Source organism: Lissotriton vulgaris, chromosome 11 (assembly GCF_964263255.1).
Source record: "Lissotriton vulgaris chromosome 11, aLisVul1.2, whole genome shotgun sequence".
In the NCBI taxonomy this organism is placed as follows: Eukaryota; Metazoa; Chordata; class Amphibia; order Caudata; family Salamandridae; genus Lissotriton; species Lissotriton vulgaris.
In genome coordinates this window covers 545,620,532-545,642,502 of record NC_141699.1, presented here as the reverse complement: position 1 = coordinate 545,642,502, position 21,971 = coordinate 545,620,532, and positions in this window count along the sequence as shown.

The following is a 21,971-nucleotide window of genomic DNA, read 5'->3' as shown; positions in this document are numbered from 1 at the left end:
CAGGCAGTAGTGCTGTAGACTGACTGTAGGTGGCTGTGCTGTTAAGAGGGTTGGCCTGTCTGGTTGGTGCAGTGACCCCTCACTGCCACCGTGCTGACCTGCTCTCTCCGTTTGTGTCCCCCTGATGGCCTTGGTCCGGTCTGACATGTTCTCATTTGGGAGCTATGGTGCAGGCAGGAAGCTGGAGCTTTCACGTGTGCAGGTGTCGAGCTCTCGGGGGCCGCTTTGGCGAGGGCTGCTTTTCACAGGGCTTGGATCAGCATGAATGGGGGGTACTGAGTTATGATTAAGTACTTGCAGCGCCGAGATAAACTTCGAGTGAGTCACGCTAATATGAAAGTTAATTAAAATAAACCCGGCAGGCAGGGAGCCGCTACTGATGTCTGGTGGCCACAAGCACCTGGGGGCTGATGGTGTTGGGGCGGTGTGCATGGCTCGTGACACTGCAGGCGGCAGAATCTGGCCTGGGTTATCAGTGCTCGAATCGCTGTTCATCATAAAGCAAATGTCAGTTTATTCCATTTAAAAATGAAAGCGAAGATACCGCACTCCACTTACACTTTCCTGATGGGGTGGAATGCAAGCTCTGCAACTCAAACTGTCGGCAAATAATCAGTACAACCAACTCTGATTCTCACATAGGCCGCCGCAGCAGTCAGCAGGGGCAATCTTCGGTCCGGGTCAGTGAATATTATTATTATATTATTATAGCCAACGTGGCTCACTGCACAGTACGCCCAAGGCCTCTCGCGTGACAAAATTGTAATGTTATCGATCACCCCAGCAATGATGACGCTGCAACCTGGTAGTGTTTAACCTTGTTTATTAAAACACGTCTACCTCTGAAGAGCGCCGGGCCTCAACTGCCGATTAACGGTTATGCGCAACAAACATTTACGCAGCCTGCGTAGCCTTGCGCGGGCGCGGCACATCACGTGGCCCACTTGACGTGCGTACACTAGAGCGCGCTACTACATATCTCCCCTTTTTTCCAACGTGGAAACAGTTACTCATCGTCCACAGTTCAGTTCATAGTCTCTGAATTTTGCTGGTTTAACCACCACCATGCCACTACGGGTCAGTCTTACCGGGGTGTTGAGGTTCTCACATTCGTTGCTTCCTTCTGACTCCTGCGCAGCCGCGCCTACTTCTCCTTCTCTCCGACATCCTCGTGCCATCCACTCTTGCTCGCGTACCATTGTCTGTAGTTCTTGTGCACCTTCTCCATTCTCCTCAATCGCTCCCTCCGGAGCCTCCTGCTCCCCCAACTCCGTCTCTTCCTCATCCAAGTCTGTGGTCCTCTGATTCCAGTTCAAGATTTTGTTACACCTCGCCATGCGATCTTGCGACCACACGTTACCATCACTCAGTAGGGCCGCCCTCCCCCGTACTTCCTTCACCTGCATGGGCTTGCTGTATTTGCTCTCTCCTTTTCTCTGCGCATTGGCCAACCTCACTCGCACCCACTCTCCTTCCTCTAGTCCGGTGTTCCGTACATTCCGTCTGCGATCATAATGTTTGGTGTAGGTTGCTTGGGCTCTCTCAAGGTTGGCTCGCACTACAGCGGGCGACCATTCACTGGTGACTGTTTTCTCCTTCCACACTCGGTTGTCCTGTGTGAAAGGTTCTCGTCCTCTTAGTATTTGAAACAGGCTGTATCCTGTGCTGGTAGGCGTTATCCTGTAAGCCCAGATCATATGCCAAATTTCCGCTTCCCAGTCCTTGTCATCAGCTATGGCAGCTTGAATCGACCCCATTACCACCCTGTTGAACCGTTCCACTAAGCCGTTTCCGGCTGGGTGATAAATGGCTGTGTGCTTGGCTCCTATGCCATTTCTTTTCATGAATCTGTTCCACTTCTCTGATTTAAACTGGGGCCCATTGTCGCTAAGCACAGTCTTGGGGATGCCTTCCCTCACGAACGTGTCTGCCAGGAACTTGATAATTGCATCTGTGTCCATGGTTTCTCCTATCATTATCTCCGGCCATTTTGAGTACCTGTCCACCATGACACACACGTATTTCTGCACTCCTTGCATGTCCAGAATAGGGCCCAGGATGTCCACACTCAGTTCTTCCCAAGGGTTCCTGGGTAGTTCAAACTTGCCCAGCTCAGGGCGGAGGAGTTTGAGGGTTTTATCCGCTCCTTGACACCTGGTGCAGTTCCTGACATGTCTTTCTGCCTTCAAGTCCATTCCGGGCCACCAGTAGTCTTGCCTGGCTCTCAGCCTCAATTTGCAGATCCCGAGGTGTCCCTCATGGAGTGCGTCTAATAGTCGGTTGATGAGGTTAGCGGGTGGTATTACCTTTTCGCCTCTGTGTACAAACACTCCCTTGTCACTTATCGATAGTTCTTCTCTGACTTCGTAGTAGGGTCTGAGTTCCCCTCCAAGTGCTCTCTTTTCGGGCCATCCTTGCATCACGAACTTCTTCACCTCCTTTAACGCTGCATCCTCATCGTATGCCTGTTCCCATTCTGTGAGACTGATGGAGGCCTCCTGGTCCTCTGTGAGTGCCACCCATTCCTCTGTTCCTGCCATGTTCTCGCCACTGGATTCCATTGCAGCAGCTCTGCTTAGATAATCTGCCACACGATTCCTGTTCCCTGGTATATGCTCCACATCATACCGGAACTCTAGTAGCTTCAACGACATTTTTGATATTCTTGGTGTGGCCTCGGCGTGCCCAATTGACGTCAGCACCTTTAGCAGAGGTTTGTGGTCCGTTCTCAATAGGAACCGTGTGCCCCACAGAAATTGTCTGAACCTCGCGGTGGCCCACACCACTGCCAGCATCTCCTTCTCAATTACACTGTACCGTTTCTCAGTATCCGTCAGCGTGCGCGAGGCAAAACTTATTGTCTCCATCTGTCCTTGCCCTCTGTCCTGCATAAGGACTGCTCCCAAACCTTTGTCGCTGGCATCCGTGGTCAAGACCGTTCTGCCTTGGGGGTCATACCCCTGACGGGGAATGGCTTCCGTGATCGCTTTCTTGACATCATCGAACTCACTCTGTGCCTCTCCTGACCATCAAAACTCTGTGCTTTCCTTCTTGAGTTGCCTCATGTGGTGGGTCCTGGAGGCGAAATGTTGCACAAATTTTCCATAGTACTCGGCCATGCCAAGAAACGATCTTACTTCATCTTTACTGATTGGAGGGGGCGCCTCGCGGATCGCCTGACATTTTCTGCCTTGGGGGTCACTCCTCCCACGCCTATTTCATGTCCTAGATATGTTACCGACGACATTCCAATGTGACACTTTGACCATTCCGCGGTGAGACCTTTCCCTTCCAGTATCCGTAACACCTTTCCTAGTTTTGCATCATGGTCCAGCTTGTCTCGGCCCATTATCAGGATGTCGTCCTGAAAGTACTGGACGCCCGTGCTATTTTGGAAGAGCTGGTGCATCAATTTTTGGAAGACTGCAGCTGCCGAAGCCAGCCCAAATGGCATGCGGAGAAACTGGTAACACCCAAACGGGGTGATAAACGATGTAAGATGGCGGCTCTCCGGATGCAGGGCAATTTGGTGGTAGGCGGAAGTCAGATCGATGGTGGAGTACCATTTGATGCCCCGGGTGCTGGCCAGCATCTCCTCTATTCTTGGCAGGGGGAACCTTTCTACTACAATGTTCTTGTTAAGCTCCCTAAGGTCCACACACAGCCGGACCTTTCCGTTGGGCTTCTTAACTACCACCAGTGGCGCCAGCCATTCCGCACATGTGATGGGCTGAATGATCCCTTTCTTCTCCAGTTCTTGGAGCTCCTCTTGCACCGCCTCTCATACTGCGATGGGAATGTTCCTGGCCCGGTGAGCCACGGGCACTGCCTTGTCCTTCAGGATGATCCTATGTGCAAATTTCTCTAGCTTCCCCACCGTGCCTCCAAATACCTTGGGGAATGTCTTCCTCCATCTGTCTTGGTCAGGCCACGATACGTGTTCAGTTAGTAAGATCTGCTCCACACCCCCGGGGTCCAACTTGATGCCCAGGTCACCCTGGTCCTGCCACCCTAGCACGGAGGGTCCCTTTTCTAATACGTAGAGCTTGCAGAAGACTGATCGGCCCCGGAATTCGAACTTCAGTGGTCGGAATCCCGCCATTGGTATGCGGTCCCCGTTGTATGTGACAGGGCGGATGTCTAACCTCTCCAGTTCCGGGCCTAGTCTTGGTGCAAACTTCTCCTCCCACACGGCCCTCTGGACGATGGTGTACGGCGAACCAGTGTCGGCTATTACGCTGATTATGATTCCTCCTATGGTCATTTCCAACACCCGCTTCATAGATCTTTTTCCATCCACATTCATAACTTGTCCATCCGCTCCCAGTACCTGGTCGTATATGCCCAGCACCGTGGCTACCTCCTCATCCTCCGGTGTCTCCTCCTGTGTGTCGCTGTCCTGGCTGATTAATCTCACCGTGCTCTTGGAGGCTTTCTTTCTGCACACCTTCTCGAAGTGTCCGATTATTCCACAGTACATGCATTTGGCACGAAACGCCGGACATTTTTTATCATGCGCTTCGTGCGTCCAGTTTCCGCACCTGTAGCATGGCTTCCGGCTGGTTCCCGCATGTCTTCCTGGAGGTCCGCCATTACCGCTCCACTTGGCGCCACTCTTTTCTGCTGTCCTTTTCGTCGAGTGGTCCTTACGGGACTCGTCCTCGTCTACCCTGTTCGCCATGGCACTGGACGCTGTCTCTTTCTTTGTTGCATCCGCACACCTCCTCGCCAGCTCTGCCCTTTCTCCACTGGCCCATAGCTTGTCTTGCACGGAGGTGCACGTGGTGTGCATTACCACTTGGTCCTTTATAAACTCCTCCTCCCAGTTGTCGTACTTGCACGTGGCCGCCAGCCGTTTTAGCGCTGCCACGTTCTCCTCTACCGTCTCCCCGGGGCGCTGTTTTCTTTGTTGAAAATTAAACCTGTCCACCGACACACATACTGCTGGTCTAAAGTGTTCGTTCAGGTCATTGATTGCATGAGCGTACACATCATCGTCCGTGCTGTTCCTTTGCTTTGGCACCAGGCTTTTGTATACTCTCAACCCTTCAATGCCTAGGTTCAATAGCAAGATGCGTTTTTTCCTCGATGGTTTGAATGTCTCTTCGCTCTCGTCCTCTAGAACGCCAATGAAGTTGTCGATGTACTCTCTCCAATCCTCCCACTTCATCAACGGCTCTCCCGGCCTGGGCAGGAATTGCACCGGCGCTGTTGCATATCCTGTTTGCACACTCATTCTTTCACTCTTGATCGTGGGCTGGTGGCTCGTTTGGCCTTTGGGGCTTCCTGGCGCGCTATCTCGTTCTGCTTTGTATGTGTGGTTCTGGGGACCACATGCGTCAGCCCCCTCGCTCTTTATCAAGGTATCCAGCTCGTTCTTGGCCAGTGGACGCTAACCTTGTTGGCTGACTGCTCGCCGTACCTTCCTCGACTTTCGCCGTTTCGACCTCTGGGGAAGCTTCAGGTTGTTCGGCCCTGCCGCGCTCTTCAGGGTACTTGCTCGGTGGTTGTCTTGGGTTCACTGCAGGGTTGGGGATCGGCTATCCCACCCTCATCGCCATTGTAATGTTATCGAACACCCCAGCAATGATGACGCTGCAACCTGGTAGTGTTTAACCTTGTTTATTAAAACACGTCTACCTCTGAAGAGCGCCGAGCCTCAACTGCCGATTACCGGTTATGCGCGCCAAACATTTACGCAGCCTGCGTAGCCTTGCGCGGGCGCGGCACGTCACGTGGCCCACGTGACGTGCGTACACTAGAGCGCGCTACTACAAAAATGCTGATGCTAGTGCCGGGGCGACGCCGGTAATTTAAATTTTGCCTGACTGCGCACTCCACTGTCTGGTGTGAATGCGGACACCAGAACGCAGAAGGCGGGTGGCAGGTACCCCATGGACCAGACGCAGTGACTGCGCGCCTGGTGCGCAGCACGCTTCCAGTCCCCGCTTCCTGAATCCCCGGCCGACCTCACTTCCTTCCAGGAGGATGTGTGGTCACATAATCCCCCCTGTGTGACTCAGACCTCCCGCCGGCGGGTATTTCAATGCAGCACTGCAGCTGTAAAATACAATGTCGAAGCAGAGTGGTAAACTGTTAAAATACTTAGCCTGTGATGGTGGCAGCGCCCGTTTGCGGGGTGGGGGCAGCAGAGCTGGCACAGGCGCGCTAGCAGCCTGGCGTGGCTGGCTTCAGTGGTGAGTGCTGGTACAACAGAGCCACAAATGCGTGACAATGCATTTTAGTGCGGTGATGCGCAACACCACACTGAAATGCATTAGAGTCACGCAGTATGCTTGATACTTGGCAGGCCTGACGCTCTCCCTCACCATTTTGCCTTGCTTTGGCCAATTTACATAGGTATTTGTCATCTCTATCAGTTTCATCTTTATACTGAAGTAATGCTGTTTGAATTTGAGAGGGTAAGGTAGGGTCTTGTGTGTGTGTGCATAGGAAGTCAGTTTTTTCAGTGTTTATTCCACAGAATTTAGTGTGTTTTGGGTCAACCGCAATATGCTGGATTGTTAGGTAATGCAGTAACCCAGAATAAAGTGCCTAAAGGCTTCCCATAGTGTAGGATGGTTCCCACAGAGCGTTTGTTTAGATTGAAATATTGGTGGGTTTCATCGTGCCCAAGTCAATGTACAAGACTTTAGACTGAATATGCTCTACAATGTGTGCACCACCAAAGCAAAGATAGTACAGATGGTGGAGAGTTTAACCTTAGAACCCGTTCCAGCCTTTTCATATATAATTGACAAAGAGTGTCTCTAGTTCTCTGTTAGCATGATAACCATGAGCAATGCAACACAGTGGCAAACAGCATATTCATCAGTTTGTCTGATCCAGTTTCTGGTCAGCAACATTGGATGCAGATGGCTGAAAGAATTAAAAAAAAAATAGACATTTATAACAAATCAAAATTAAGTGTGGTCGTCCTTTTGCATTTCTTTTAAAAAATCATAGATTTTTACCATTGGTGACGGAATCATAAGTGTAAGTCAAAAATTAATTTTCAGAAATGGAAGTATGTGATAGTAAATGGACAAGTGTAAAAGCATTCTAGGGGGCGTGGCCAGCAGCCGAGCATGGCGGACGCATGCTAGGAGAGCTCTGGACTCGAGCCTCTAAAATCCTGATATTAGATGCCTCAATTGTACTAGCTGACTACCTGCGGCTGCGGTATAGGGCAGTGCGGTCAGGACTGAATGCTCGGAGCCGCTTCTGTGTGAAGTAGGTGCTGCGGAGAGAGGGGATCGATACGACCCTGTGCCGACTGCGGAGGCCGAGTGATGAACCGCAGTGTAATCCTGCAGCCACGACACCGGAGGAAAGCCGTTTGGGGGCAGAAGCGGTAGCGGAGGGCAGCGAAGTACTTTTGCAACGCACTGAACGGCGGGGTAGATCGCCCCGCGATTGCAGTTGCGCCCGCTACTATGAAAGGTCCTGTGGCGGGGCGCCGGGGCACGCATTCAGGACAGACTGGGGATGAGGTGAGGCCTACTCTGCCGCGGTGGTGACCCCTGGGGTAGCACAAAGTATCGAAGGGAGAAAATACGGTGCAATATCCTGCTGAGTTCTGCAAACGAAGCGGGCAGAAACGGGAGACCCGACCCCTAACTGGGAGAAGCGTGTGACGACGTGTGTTCCCCGGGATGGCGGTGGCCATTTGCCTTTGATCGTCCCACCGCTATCTCTGTATATTTATCGCGGGGAGCAAACTCCTGCTTAGTTGTGATTGCCTGGATTCCTGCCAGACATGCACAGTGAGTAATATACCCCGGTGGGGACCGGACAACTGGTGTAGGGCCGCGATCCCTAAGCGGAGGAAAGAAGCTCCCCCCCCCTATCTCCTGTTCAGACACTGGGGCTGGTACGTCAACTGAAGGGGAGCATCGGAGACACACCCGGCAAGGCCTTACAACGGTGCCGAATCCTGCAGACTGTCAGGATCCTGCTGATGTGGGATTTGATGGAAGGCGCACTCTCTGCAGGCACCATTGTCTTCAACATCACCGCTGGCTCTGGGGTGCGCTGAGTGGGGCGCCATTGCTCACATACCTTGAGAGGAACTGTCTTCTGCTGCGGCTGGTGACTGCCCATTGGGGGACAAGAGGGCACTGATGTGAGGCTGTGGGATTTGAGAGACACTATCTGGGCGCTATACTTGCGAGCTGGGTCCTGGCAGGATCAATCGGATGTTCGGTCATCGCCGGTTCCCCACTGCAGCATTAAAGCAGTAAGTTGCACGGATGATTCGGGGCTGGATTGTTAGAGTGACCCTCTCTGACCTGTGCTTTCCCTGGGGCATGCTCCCATAGTGGACAATGGGTAAAGTGGGACGCACCAAGCCGAAGATGCCTGAACAACAGGGTATGAACCAGTCACAAGGAGAACCGGAGAGCACGGACGAGGTGCTGAGCTCCGGATACATACCCCCAACAAAGGAGCCCACCTCAGAAGACAAACTGGACCTCATCTTACGGGAGGTGCGAGACACACGGAAGGCACTGGAGCTCCAAATAGGGTCCCTGTCCACGGCGCTGAACTTGCTTAGGGCGGATCATGTAAAGACAGCGGAGACGGTCAAGGAGCAGGGGATGAAATTGGCAGAACTGTTGCCCAAGCAAAATCAATCGGAATCTGATGCAAAGCAACTACAAACACAGGTAGCCACACTGATGGACAGAGTGGAGGATGCAGAAGGGAGGGCACGTAGGAATAATATACGCGTAATTGGCCTGCCGGAGAGAAGCGAGTAACCGGATGCGGTGGGGTATATGAAACAATTGTTTAAAGATAATGTCACAACAGAGGGGGTCTCTTCACAATACTGCATTGAAAGGGCGCATAGAATACCAACTGGACTGCCAAAACCAGGTGCCCTCCCCCCCCGAGACCCCTTATAGTAAAGTTTTTAAACTACTGCGACCAAGATGTCCTGCTCCAAAAAGCTAGAACGGTGGCGGCGATCAATTTCGAGAATGCGAGGATCTCGCTGTTCCGGATTACACAATGATGGTGCAAAAACAGAGAGCCTCCTTCATGGCGGTGAAGAGACAGCTTCGTGCTTTGCAGCTACAGAATGCGCTCTTGTTCCCGGCACGCCTCAAGATAATTCACAACCAAAAATCTTACTTTTTTGAGAGTCCTGGAGATGTCGAGGATTGGCTGGAGGTGATGGAACTTACTAACGCGGAGGAGAAAGCTATGTTCATGGAGGAGAGGCGGAACTCAGTTGCGACTTCATCCACTAGACGCAGAGGCCGTAGACTAAGGAGGACCAACTAGCATGCGGGTCACTTCGCAACAGATGCAACAGACCAAACAACAGGCGGTGCTGGCCACAGCGACCTTCACGAATGCACCGAGATCGGTCCATAAATCCTCCTCGGAAGAAGAGGACACTCATGAATCAGACTCCGAGGGCAGTGTGGCTCTATTTCTCTTGGCAACGCCGCAGCTGATCACGAACCTGTTTGGTTGATGGACTCACACAAGTATTATAGACTAAGTGATTTCTTTTTACGCTGCGGCTGCGCTGGCCCCTCCTCTCAGACAGCGTAGTTCATTTTTCATCAGGCCCCACCAGGTATTAGCGCTCTTGTACCGTAGTAGCTCAACCTGGCAGATGTTTGACACGTAATAGCATGTGCAAGGCGCAGGCACATCCCCCCAAATGGCGAAGGCGCAATGTAACTTCTTTCATTCTTGTTTTTTTATGTTCATTCAGTTTGTAGATTCATTGAGGATCCTTATTTGTAAGTTGGATCAGTTTGCGGGAGTTTTGGTCCGATGCTTGTTTCAGGTTGGACCAAGTATTGTGGGGGATGGGCGGGGTTACGGTCTTGAGTTGTCCACCACTATTGATCTCCAAATCTGCAGATATGTACTGTTATGTTATTACATGATATGTTTGATGATTAGATGCATACACCGGGAAAGTATAAAATTATACCGTGGAATACAAGGGTTATGGGCACGGTGCATAAACGGCACAGGATGCATGCTCAGCTGCAGCGCTGCAAAGCGCAAATAGTCTACTTACAGGAGTCACACATGATAGAGAATGAAGTTGCGAAGCTCAGGAAAAAATGGAGGGGACAAGTGTTTTCCACTGTGTTTTCTAATTATGCTAGGGGAGCCACGATCTGGATTAGACACGGGGTGCCCTTTGTTGCCCAGGAACAGCAAATTGATAAACAGGGTAGATATGTGTTTGTTAAAGGACTTTTGGATGGCGAACTGGTAGTACTGGGAACCTTTTACGCCCCTAATTATGAGCAGGACCACTACTGGAATACACTGAGCGGGGCATTGGCGGGATGGGTGGCCTATCCCTGGATATTGGGAGGGGACTGTAATGTAGTATTAGATGTGTCATTGGATAGATCGCACCCACCATTGCACTACTGTGTTGAGACAGGCTGAGGCATTCTCACACTGGATGGAGGGTTGGGATTTACAGGATGTGTGGCGGATGCAACACCCCCTTCATAGAGAATACTCATATTACTCTGTAGTACATGACCTCCACATGAGAATAGATAGGCTACTCTGTACGGGTAGGATAGCCATGCAGGTGCTTGACTCCACTTACCTTCTCAAGACTTTTTCTGACCATAACCCATTGGAAACCATAATCACATGGGGTAGAATACCCACACCGGTCCCCACCTGGCGCCTCTGGCCGCAACTCTTGGAAGATCAGGTCTTCCGTAGTACCCTATCCAATACTATTGAACATTATTTTGTAGATAACAGCAAAACAGCCTCCAATAAACTGATAGAATGGGATGCTTTTAAGGCGGTGGTGCGGGGTAAGGCCATAGGTACGACGGTAGGAGCAAGACAGGAATTGCATAAATCACTAGTGGTGGTGGAAGGGAAAATGGGCACACTTGAGAAGGAGGCACTCACGGACGGGGAGAAAAAGGGGCCGCTACAGGAGGTGCGAATACGTCACTTGGAACTGTTGGAATCTCTGAGAGTAAGGGATTATGCAGCATTCACACAGCGCGCTCACAGCGAGGCAGACAGGGCGGGAGCCTTACTGGCTCACATCCTACGAGATGATCCTCCGTCTGTGGTCATACCCCGACTTATCACAGATACTGGCGACATAATCACCACTCAAGAGGAAATTAATACGGCATTCTGTAACTACTATGTTACACTATACAGGGCATCTGACAGCCCTACTGGGCCAAACTCGGAGGCCTTTCTGTCTGACCTAACATACCCGACAATTCCAGAACTGGTGCGTAAAGGGCTTATAGGCCACATTACATCACAGGAGAGCAGAGTGGCGATGAAGGGGCTGCTGCGCAACAAAATGCCTGGTATTGATGGACTGCCCATTGAGTTCTATGATACTTATGCGGAGGCCTTGGTGCCCCAGTTGGTAGATTTATATAAGGAGGTATGGGAAAGGGGCTCTTTGCCTAATACGATGGCACAAGCACTAGTCATCACGCTCCCAAAGCCGGGTAGGGAACACACTAATATGGCAAATTTTCGACCGCTATCGTTGTTATCCACAGAATATAAAATATTGAGTAAGGTGCTCGCAAACAGACTGGTTCCACATTTATCAAAGTTGATACACAATGACCAAACTGGTTTTTTGCCTGCCCGGAGTACATCTCTAAACATTAGGAAATTGCATTATTTGCTAACGGAAGCCCCGAAAAGTTGTCCATATACCGGCAGTCTTTCACTTAACCTACGGCAGGCTTTTGATTCCATACAGTGGGAGTATATGTTCCAAGCACTGGGGAAATTTGGCATCCCGGAAGAATATATTACATGGGTACGGATATTATACAATGCCCCTACGGTGCGTACTAGAACGGGAGGACACATATCGGGGAATACACCATACATAAAGGCACAAGACAGGGCTGCCCGCTATCCCCCCTTCTTTTTATCTTAGCATTGGAGCCATTAGCAATACAGCTGCGACAGGATTTTCTAGATATGGGGATACGTTTGGGTAATAGAACCCATTTATTCTCGACATACGCTGATGATATACTTTTGTATATATCTGACCTTCGCACCCCTCTGGTCACCTTATTTGAGGCGTTTCAAAGGTTCTAACATATATCGGGACTGGCTTTTAACACTACCAAGACGCATGCCTTTTTCTTTGCGGATGGGATGGACACTACTGAACTAGATATTGGTGACACTACAATTCAGGTTACGCCGTCGACGTTTCGCTACCTGGGCATACAAATCAATAGGAAGCATGAAGACATTTTGGAGGGTAATCTGAATGGTTGTGTTACTCCGTTTGGTGTATTACTTCACGAATCTACCTTTGTTAGTACCACAGCACACCTTTAATTTACTGAACACTCTGCTAATAGATCTTATTTGGGGTAAGGGTAGACGGCGCATTAGCCTTAAAAAACTTCAAGTTGGGACTGCTGCAGGAGGCCTGGGAGTACCAGATTTTCACGCTTATTACTATGCCTGTCAACAACAATGGCTGTCCTACTGGACAGCGGGCCGTAATTTACATGAAATTGATCATACAGTTGCAGACTTGGATAACGGCACGATTCATGCCCTATTACTACCGGGTAGTAGGATCCCAGCGGAGCTTCCCCTACTACCGCAGACGGCACTACGGTGCTGGAGAGCGGCGCTGAAATACACACGCATGGGGCATAGATATGCAGGGAATATACCATTACTAGGGATCACGCTGGCAAGTGGGAGGCTAACAAAATGCAAACTGACACCCTGGTTGGATGTAGGTATAAGTACGGTAGCCGACTTGTTTGGGGAGGAAACACTAATGGACCACAATACATTCATACCTCAAACCGTCGCCCCGGCATCTATGTTTCTAACACACACGGCAATGCTATGATTTATTAAGAAGACTTGGGCTCCTCAGAGGACACCCCCCCTGAGAATGAATTGATTAAGATGGTATATTATATAGGTGGTGGACGTCATTTGATCAAATGGTTGTACACTGGGATTAGTGCACACACGAGGGTTTCCCTGCAAACGTTGAAGACTCAATGGGAAGCGGATGTAGGGAAGGAATTGACAGACAGGGAATGGTCGATAGTACTGGAACACCCAAGGAAAATCCATCGCAATGCTAGATTCAAATTTATACAAATGATGGTGTTGAATCGTGCTTTTTTAACCCAGCACAGACTAGATAAGATGTTCCCCCAAACACAGCACTGCTGCCCGCTGTGTCTTTTAGAGGGGGCTGGTTTTATACACATGGTATGGGTCTTCCCACGACTGCATAGGTACTGGGAAACGGTACGACAAATGATAGAATTTTCCACGAAGCTATCCATTACTGATACAGCAGTGGAGAATCCTGGGGTTCCATACTAGGACCACCACTCACAAAGTGCAATACCGATTTGCAAAGCTTGCATGTTTGTTAGCTGTTCGAAATATAACTAGGAGATGGAAATCTCCCAAATCCCCTGAAGTTAATGTATGGCATGCAGAATTATTAAGAATGGGCGGAGCGGAAGGCGCGACACTACGTAGAGAAGAAATTAGAGGCCTGCGTAAGACCCCGATCTTTCTTGAATGGGAGGTTATGTTGGAAGGGATGCGTATGCAGGACTTGGATTTGATGTCTTAAGACAGAGATATTGTGTATTAAAGGCTCGACCGCTGGGTCTGCTGTAGAATATAGATGCGGCACAAATCGTAGCTGGCTCGCCTACCCACTAGATATACCGGTAGTATGGGCATTAGCTAGACACAGACCGTAACCTTGGGGAGAGAGTAGTTGGGACGTAGTTTTTACATCTTTATTATAACAATTACATTCTATTAAACTGCTGAATTTACCTGATATGATGAATATATAATGTACATTGTTTGACTGCCTATTTTAATGTATCTGAGAGTAAAATGACGGCTTTGAGGCGCATTATATTGACAGTTGGCAAAAATTGGACTAATATGCAATATTTGTCAATACTGTACTGTAGAATGTATAAACGGAGAATGCAATAAAATATGTTTTTTAAAAAAAAGTGTAAAAGTATTCTAAAAATTGCCACAGTCTATGAATAGTCGTTGAAAACAAAAGCTGTCCAGAAAAGTTCAGAAAAATTTGGAAATACAGATTGGGGTTGAAGTGCTAAAGCAATAATAAAATAGATCCGTGAAGAGTATGAGCAGTGAGAGTATTCGAGGATTCTAGGAGGAAAATAAGCAGAAATGACATTGAACTGCTTCTTGAGTGGAGATACGTAACAACAGGAACAATATATTCTGCTTACAGGAATTCCAAGCTTATGCACCCAAGCTTCAGTGAACTATGAAATGTTTTTGACTTTAACATAAAAACAGCACATATATTAGAGAACAAAACTACTTTCTGTGTCCCTTGTGGCTTCCTCACTATTGATTGCTATGGGAGGAATAGTCTAAAGATAAAAGAGAAAGTGATTAAGAGACCTCCATGAAAGGCAAACTATGATAATTGTTCTCTCATGTGCAATGTTAGTCTCTCTGACCAAATCAAGTGTAGTGGTGCCGACATCTAGGTAATGTCAGATCCATATAAAACTATACTGCATTTGTGACACTGTAATTCAGCATTGCTTAATAGGAACTGAATCCTTTTAGAACCAACAAAAGCTGGTGCAAATTACAGAAGATGGTACCTTGGTCAGATGATACTTGATGTCTGAGGGGTGGGCTGGACTGAAGGAGCTGGAGTCATGAATAGTGTGAAGGGAGAACGGAGGAATGAATAGTGTGAAGGGAATAGCCTAAAACAGTTTATGCTGTGTACCCAAGTCAGTGCACAAGACTTCACTATCAGTAGGCTCTGAATATCAGCAAACCCAAGATGGTCCATGGGGTGGAGAATTTAACCATGGAGCCAGGTTCTGCTCTGTCATACATAGTGGAAAAAGTGTATCTCTAGTGTTCTCTCTTAGCAAGGGGTGCATTATAATCACGAGTAGTCTACACCTGCATATATCCTTGTGTTGTGTGAACATTTGATCATTAAGAGTGTGAAATGTAAGAACGTGTAAAGTAATGTGATAGAGGGATTTCGTGCAACGTGGAGGAAGTATTGTAATTGTGCCTTGAACGGTAGAATCTTGATGTTCGTTTTACAAGAGATAAATGAGAAATTAATTTACTGACCTGTGATGCACTGATTTAAAGGTGCACAGTAACAATGTTCTTGTATATGTGTGTTTAAGGAAGATCTATGACGATTCTTATGTTAGCTGATGTTGTGTAGGCCTCATGTGTATTTCTCCCTGGCTCTCACAACTGAAGCATTTGTAATGTTCATGTGTATGCAGAATCGTATCTTTCTCACGTTTCTGTTGCAGGTGAAAAAATTCCTCTTTGTTAGTTAGAATAACGCTTTTGTTTTAGGAATTAGGCATTGGGAGGAGAGGATACATTTGAACAAGGAGTGCTGATAATGTGCGACAGTGTTCTTTCTCACTGGAGAAGGCCTGAGAATCAAGGGCGTCAAGCCAGTGGCCAAGAGTTTCGAAACTGAATGGAAAGTTACCTACGAGGAGGAGTCCAGCTGGATGGGATGATTTTGTGATGCAAAGATGGGCGTGTCCTAGGATTGAGATTTTGGAATTGGAGACAGTGCTCTGGGCTTTTTGGGTTAGAAGAGGAGATCTGATGGAAAGAAAAGGAGCATCTTAGGGATGATCTCCGTAGCTTTATGCTACTTGGCCCATTCAACTTGAGTGCACTTCTTAGGAAGTCTTCACGCGCTGACACTTTTTTCCTTAACTTGCTTGGGGAAATGCTAAGTAGGGATGTCATGTTAGTGTTAGTGTAGGGACATACTAATGCTTTTACTTATGAATGTCAAATGAAGAATACTCTTGATGTCGACGCAGTGATCATCTGCATTCTGATTTTAGAACTGATCATTCTCTGCATGTTGCATAGATTGAACGTTGCCCTTAGGTTTGGCTTTGTATTAGTTCTAATGTATTTTTACACCTTCATTCTGAGGTGTTTGTATGTCCAATTGTTCTTGGCATTGTGATAAACTATCTAAATTTAGAACCAGGAGTCAGTGATTCTTAGGAATTATGGGTTATTCGAATTGTGAAATCTAATCAGATAAGATATTTCTCCCCTCTACACTTTTAAACAAGAACCAACAGTCTTTTGACCATGGGTTCCCAGGAAAATATAGGACGTGGAACCTGGACTCATCATAAGCATTGGCAACTCAGTGCAACACAGGACATTGTTCAGTTTTTCACAAATGTATATTCACAGACTTAATCCACTAACCTCTTCATGTGATTTTGCCTCCGTTGTCGCATCCAGATTCTGGACAGCAACATTGGGTGTAGGTGACTGGAAGAAACCCAAAAAAGAACTAACATTTACAACAAGACAAAATGATGTGTGCTCATCATTTTACATTTCTTTTTCAGACATTAAATACTTTCATCCTGCATGACTCCTGGGTTTCTAATGCCCCTGCCTCTTTACCATTGGTGATGGAGCTATAAGTGTTAGTAAAAAAGTAATTTTACAAATGGAGGTATGCGATGACCACTCCAAGAAATTAATTTGGCTGATGGGAAATGGGCATGTGTATAAAAATCTTAAAACTAGTCACGGTATATAAATAGTCATCAAAATTAACAGATCTCCAGAAAAGTTCATGAAAACTAGAAAATGTTTACATTACTTTTATATACATATTGAGGATAAAGTAGTAAAGCATGATAAAAGAGATGAGTGAAGAGGAAGAGATTTGGAATAGAGAGCGAAAGCATTGTGAGTCTTCGAGGATTTTAAGAGGAAGGAAATAAGCACAAATTACATTGAACTGCTTCTCAAGTACAGATATGTAGGGACATGATCAACATTATAAATGTTTTCTACTTTTTGGACGTCCAAGCTTCAATGGACTGAGAAATGGCCTTTATCATATCATTACAGAGCAAAACTACTTACTGTGTCCCTCGTGGCGTTTTCACTATCCACTGCACGGGGAGGCACACTCTAATGGCAAATGAAAATGTAGAAAAGTCTTCTCAATGAATGACAGACTATGAGAATTAATGTAGAGTTTTAACAGATGCAATTATAGTCTATATAACCTAAACAACTGTAGAGTTACCTTCATTTACATAAGGCCAGACCAGCTAAAACCAATGTTGAGTGCAATGTAAAGATTTAATATTGCATTTGTGGCACAATTCTACAGCATCACAACATGAAGAACTAATTATGTTATTACCAACAAAAAGCTTGTGCTAATTCCATATTCTTTTTGCAAATGAATTTGTAAACCGTGTGTGGGAATCCTATCACCAATTTTTGGTACTGTTACTTATTTTTCAGCAATCTCTAAATGGGTCTTGCGGTTACAGTATGGGTACTGACACCGATATTTACTCATTACGTATAATGATTATTCTTGAACATGCTAAGCTCACGTTTAACTGTGGCAAAATACCCTCAAACTGTGTTTATGGAACATAAAATGCATATCCAGAAATCATAGAACACTGGCTGGGAGGACATGATAATGTGTTAAAAGACCACATACAAGAAAAGGTGAGAAATGACCTTGGACACGTGGCATGCCTGATGGTTGAATTGAACTGAAGGAACAGGAGTCTAAGAATGGGTAAAGACTTACAACACAAGAGAACAGAGGGGTAATTAGATATGGTGAAAGGAATAACCTGGCCTGGAACTGGTCTTGCTGTGTACCAAGCAAAAAACACAAGACATAAACCTCTATGTGCATTGAAGTGTATGCATTAGCAAAGCCGAAGGTCCAGACAATGAAGATTGTAACTGGAAAACAGTTCCTTGTATGTTTCAATGCCATTTTATACAGGCTAGAGACAAAGAGAAGAGTGAAGGGGAGGAGGGGTTGGAAATATAGAGCTAAAAGAGTGAGAGTCTTTGAGAATTGCAGTAGGAGAAAAATTATCACAAATGCCATAAAATGGACTCTCACATGGAGATATACAATAAAATAAACAATAATATGACTGCATTCTACTTTTAGGAAAACCCATGCTTTGCATTGTGAAATAGTTTTGGATTTAATCATTAAAGCAACATAACTATTATAGGTCAAACTACTTACTGTGCCTTTGATGGCCTCTTCACCATCCACCGCACTGGGAGGCGAGCTCTAATGGTAAATGAAAAAGTCAGAAAGAGTTCTCTATGAGAGGCAATCTATGATCATTAATGTAAAGGTGGAGGCAGAGCCTCTATCACTCGAACAACTGCGGTAACACCCTCATTTGGATAAGGTTAGGTCTATATAAAGCCCATGTTGAAGGTGCTGTAGAGTGTTTGCACACCATGTCTGGCACAATAATACAGCACTTCAATATGGTAAATTGAATCCTTTATCACCAGCAAAGAGCTGGTGCTAATTTCAGTTTTGTTTTTTAAACTTCATTATTAGTGTCAGTTTGTGGGTCGAACAGCAATCATTACGCAGTTATATCGGTCATGTATATACTACTATCTGCATATCTAACTATCAATTGGCAACAATAGATATTCTAATCTAGAATATTTGTATGATGATATCAGCCAGGGATTTGATATCTATTGTGACAACACTACCTGGATGGCCTCTTTAAGATGTTCAAGTTGAATCCATGCATGCCTTGCAATTTTTACATTAAAAGTCTGCACTTTTACATTTCAGGAAATCTTATAGAAGCACTCTTTCTGCATGACACTCCCCATTCTAAACTAAACTCTGCTTTCCTGATTAATTCACCTTATGTTTTCTCTTCTTTTGCTACTGCTCTCTTTCATAATGTTTTGAGTTATGGTATGATCTATCTTAAAGCATTCCGCTGCCCTTGTGGCCTGGTCCATGCTTTAGAAATACTACAATTAAATAAAGAAAATAAATATTCAGAGTATTACTCCATAGTGATATCTGATCCTAGCGTATTTACAGGTACTCATTATGGAAAAAAGGAGTAATTGGTGTCCGGTACTCGAAGAGTAAAGCTTCAACCTCATTTAGAGTTTCATGGGGAGTGTGTAATAGTACCACAAATTGATCATATTCTCCCCATTCTTCCTCAGGCAACACTGTGTGTATGACTATACTGAAGGATCGGGAGTCAAGAAGAATTGATAAGGGCCACCTAAACCGGAGAACTGAAGAATGAATAGATAATGTGAAAGAAGTATCCTGGAACGGTTCTCACTATGTTCCAGAATCAATACTCAAGGGGTAAGCCTTTTGAGCTTTGAATCGAGTGCATCATCAAAGCCAAGAAGGTCCAGGAGGTAGAGAATTTAACTAGGAAATTGATTCATAGTCTGTTGTAAATGATGGAGAAAGTGTCTCTTTAGGTCTCACATTTTTTGTGAAAAGCATGAGTGGCTCAAACCAAACAGGCCACTCCAGCATTTTTTACAAATGTCTATCATTCGCTGAACACCCAAACCTCATTGAGTGATGTTTCCTCCATTGTCTGGTCCAGCTTCTGGCTGGCAACATTAGAAGAAGGTGGCTGGGAGAAACCAAAACTAACTAACATTTACAAAGACAAATTTATGTGTATTCATTGTTTTACACTTCGATACTACTACACGATAGAACTTTATCAGCTGTGACCTTTTCGTCATTGATGGTGAAACCATGGGTGGTAGCCAAAAGACAATTTTGCAACATGAATGGATAAAGATTCTTCCAAAAAAATTAAACTGATGGGAAATGGACAACTGTATGAGACTTAAAGAACATACTCTGTATATAAATTGTTTTTCAAAATAGCAGTCCACAAATGCCCATGAAACTCCGGAGAATTCTCGTAGACTGGGAATGAAGAGTTGAAGTGGGATGAATGAGGCAAATGGGTAGAGGTTGCGAATATAGAACTCAAAGGGGAGAGTCTTCAGTGCAGTAAGCAGGAGAAAATAAGCATGAGCGACCCTGAGTGGCCGATCATATGGAGATGGTTAACACGTTCACTAACTTTATGCTATTAGGGGGGGGTTTAATTTTAAAATGGTGTGAAATACAATTGAATTATTTACAGTGTCCATGCAGGTTTCTTCACTTTCTACAGCACTGTGAGGCAGGTTCTAATGGGAAAAAAAAGTCAGAAAGAAGGAAAATATATGATCTAATATGTAGAGCTCTCTCATTTGCAATGTTTGCCTCAATAGCCCACAGACCTGCTATGAAACAGCCATTAAAAAGGTAATATTCGAGGAAACGTGATGTTTATCATACCGTAAGGGGATTGCGGCATATTTGAAATGTTTTCGCTATTTAACGTGAGTTTGTACTTTATTTATATTCAGCAATACAGCATTGCCAAGCTGGGCCTTTATTTTACAGCGAGAACGGTGTATTTATGGTTTGTGCATGTTGTAGGAGAGTAGGGTCTGCTTCCTATGGTCACCCCCACTTTTTCCTGTGATTTGCTGGTTTTTCGACTTTAATGTGGCTGTGGGCCTGCTAATCAGACCCACAGCCCAGCTGTTCTCTCTCTAAATTGATGCCATGCACTTTAGGTGCATAACAGATTGGTTACTGGGTCACCCTTGTGAGCCCCTGTATAGTGTACCATAGGTGCACCCTAGGCCTACCAGTGGCTGCAGCATGTAGTGTGCCACCCCTGGTTTACCTTCCAAACTGACACCACAGGTCTGTTCACACAGCCTGGGTAAGGTGGTATAATCCCCCCTTACTTAGATATAGTATACCTATATCTACCTTTACATATAGACACTTATACACCTATAAGCCACTCCTATGGTAGGCCTTGACAATCCTGGAGACAGAGTGCTTGGTTTTATGTGAGAGGGTGCCCTAGCATGAACTGAGCCCCTCTGAAGCTTTCGGAACCATCTCCTTATAGCTGTTCTATGATATAGCCATACCATATACTCTTAAGTGCATTATAATCCTCGCGGTTAATGCTAACTTTAGTTTGGCTTTATCAAAACATGTTATGTAATGTGTCAAACACTTTGGAATACTACCACCCCGCCAATTCTGGCGGCGGGGGAAGCATTCCACCCTTCTAGAGGGAAAAGACATGTATGTTACTGCTTTACCCGGTTAAAGTTAAACAGACTCTCAGCATCACAAAATGGATACTGCTGCCACAGACATGAGTCTGACCTCCTGCTTCTGAATGAAACACTAGCAGGGGAGGCCTGGACAATAGATTTCCTGTCCAGGGAGGTGCTGGCACCTCCCCAGACAGGGATTTAGTGTATTGGGGCAGGGAGGGTTGCATTCAGTGAATGCATCTAGACACAAGGTGCTCCATGCATAGCCCGGTCCAAACCAGTTGCTGCGGCACTTCAGCCCAAGCTCTTGCATGAAACTGGACAAAGAGAGAGGGGTGTAACCACCCCCTTCTCAGGTAAACCCATTGGAGTGACCTAGTCAGGTAATCCAGCCACCATCCTTAGTATAAGTATAGGAGCTGTGTCCCCAGGACTTTAGATTATCCTGGACAAATCTTTGAAAGACATATCTTGGACCTTTGACGTTCCATTTCGACTGGAAGAGGAAAGACATCTCCCTTGTGGTCAAGGAGTGACCACCCTGTTCAAACAGGCACCAACAGCAACTTTGCCGGTCTACAGTTTCAAGGCTCCCGTCGGAACCCGAAGACTCTGCGACGCAAAAACTGGACTTCCAGACTTCTCTGACCCCGACCCACATCCACAGGAAAGCTGAGACCCGTGGGGGACACGAGAGACGTGGGACTGGACATCTTGGACATCCTCCATTTTGCTAACTGCACTCCTTTCCTGAAGCCTCAGTAAGTTGTACATTGGGTTACGAGAAGCCCCAGCCCGAGCAATATCTGTGCCGAAGCCCAGGCCCCCCACACTCCGCGAGTGTCCCGTGGGCCCCGCCTTCACATTTGTGCTCGACGCGTCTTCCCGGCTCCTTGCCCGTTGGCTAGTGAGCCCCCCGAAGACACCATCTT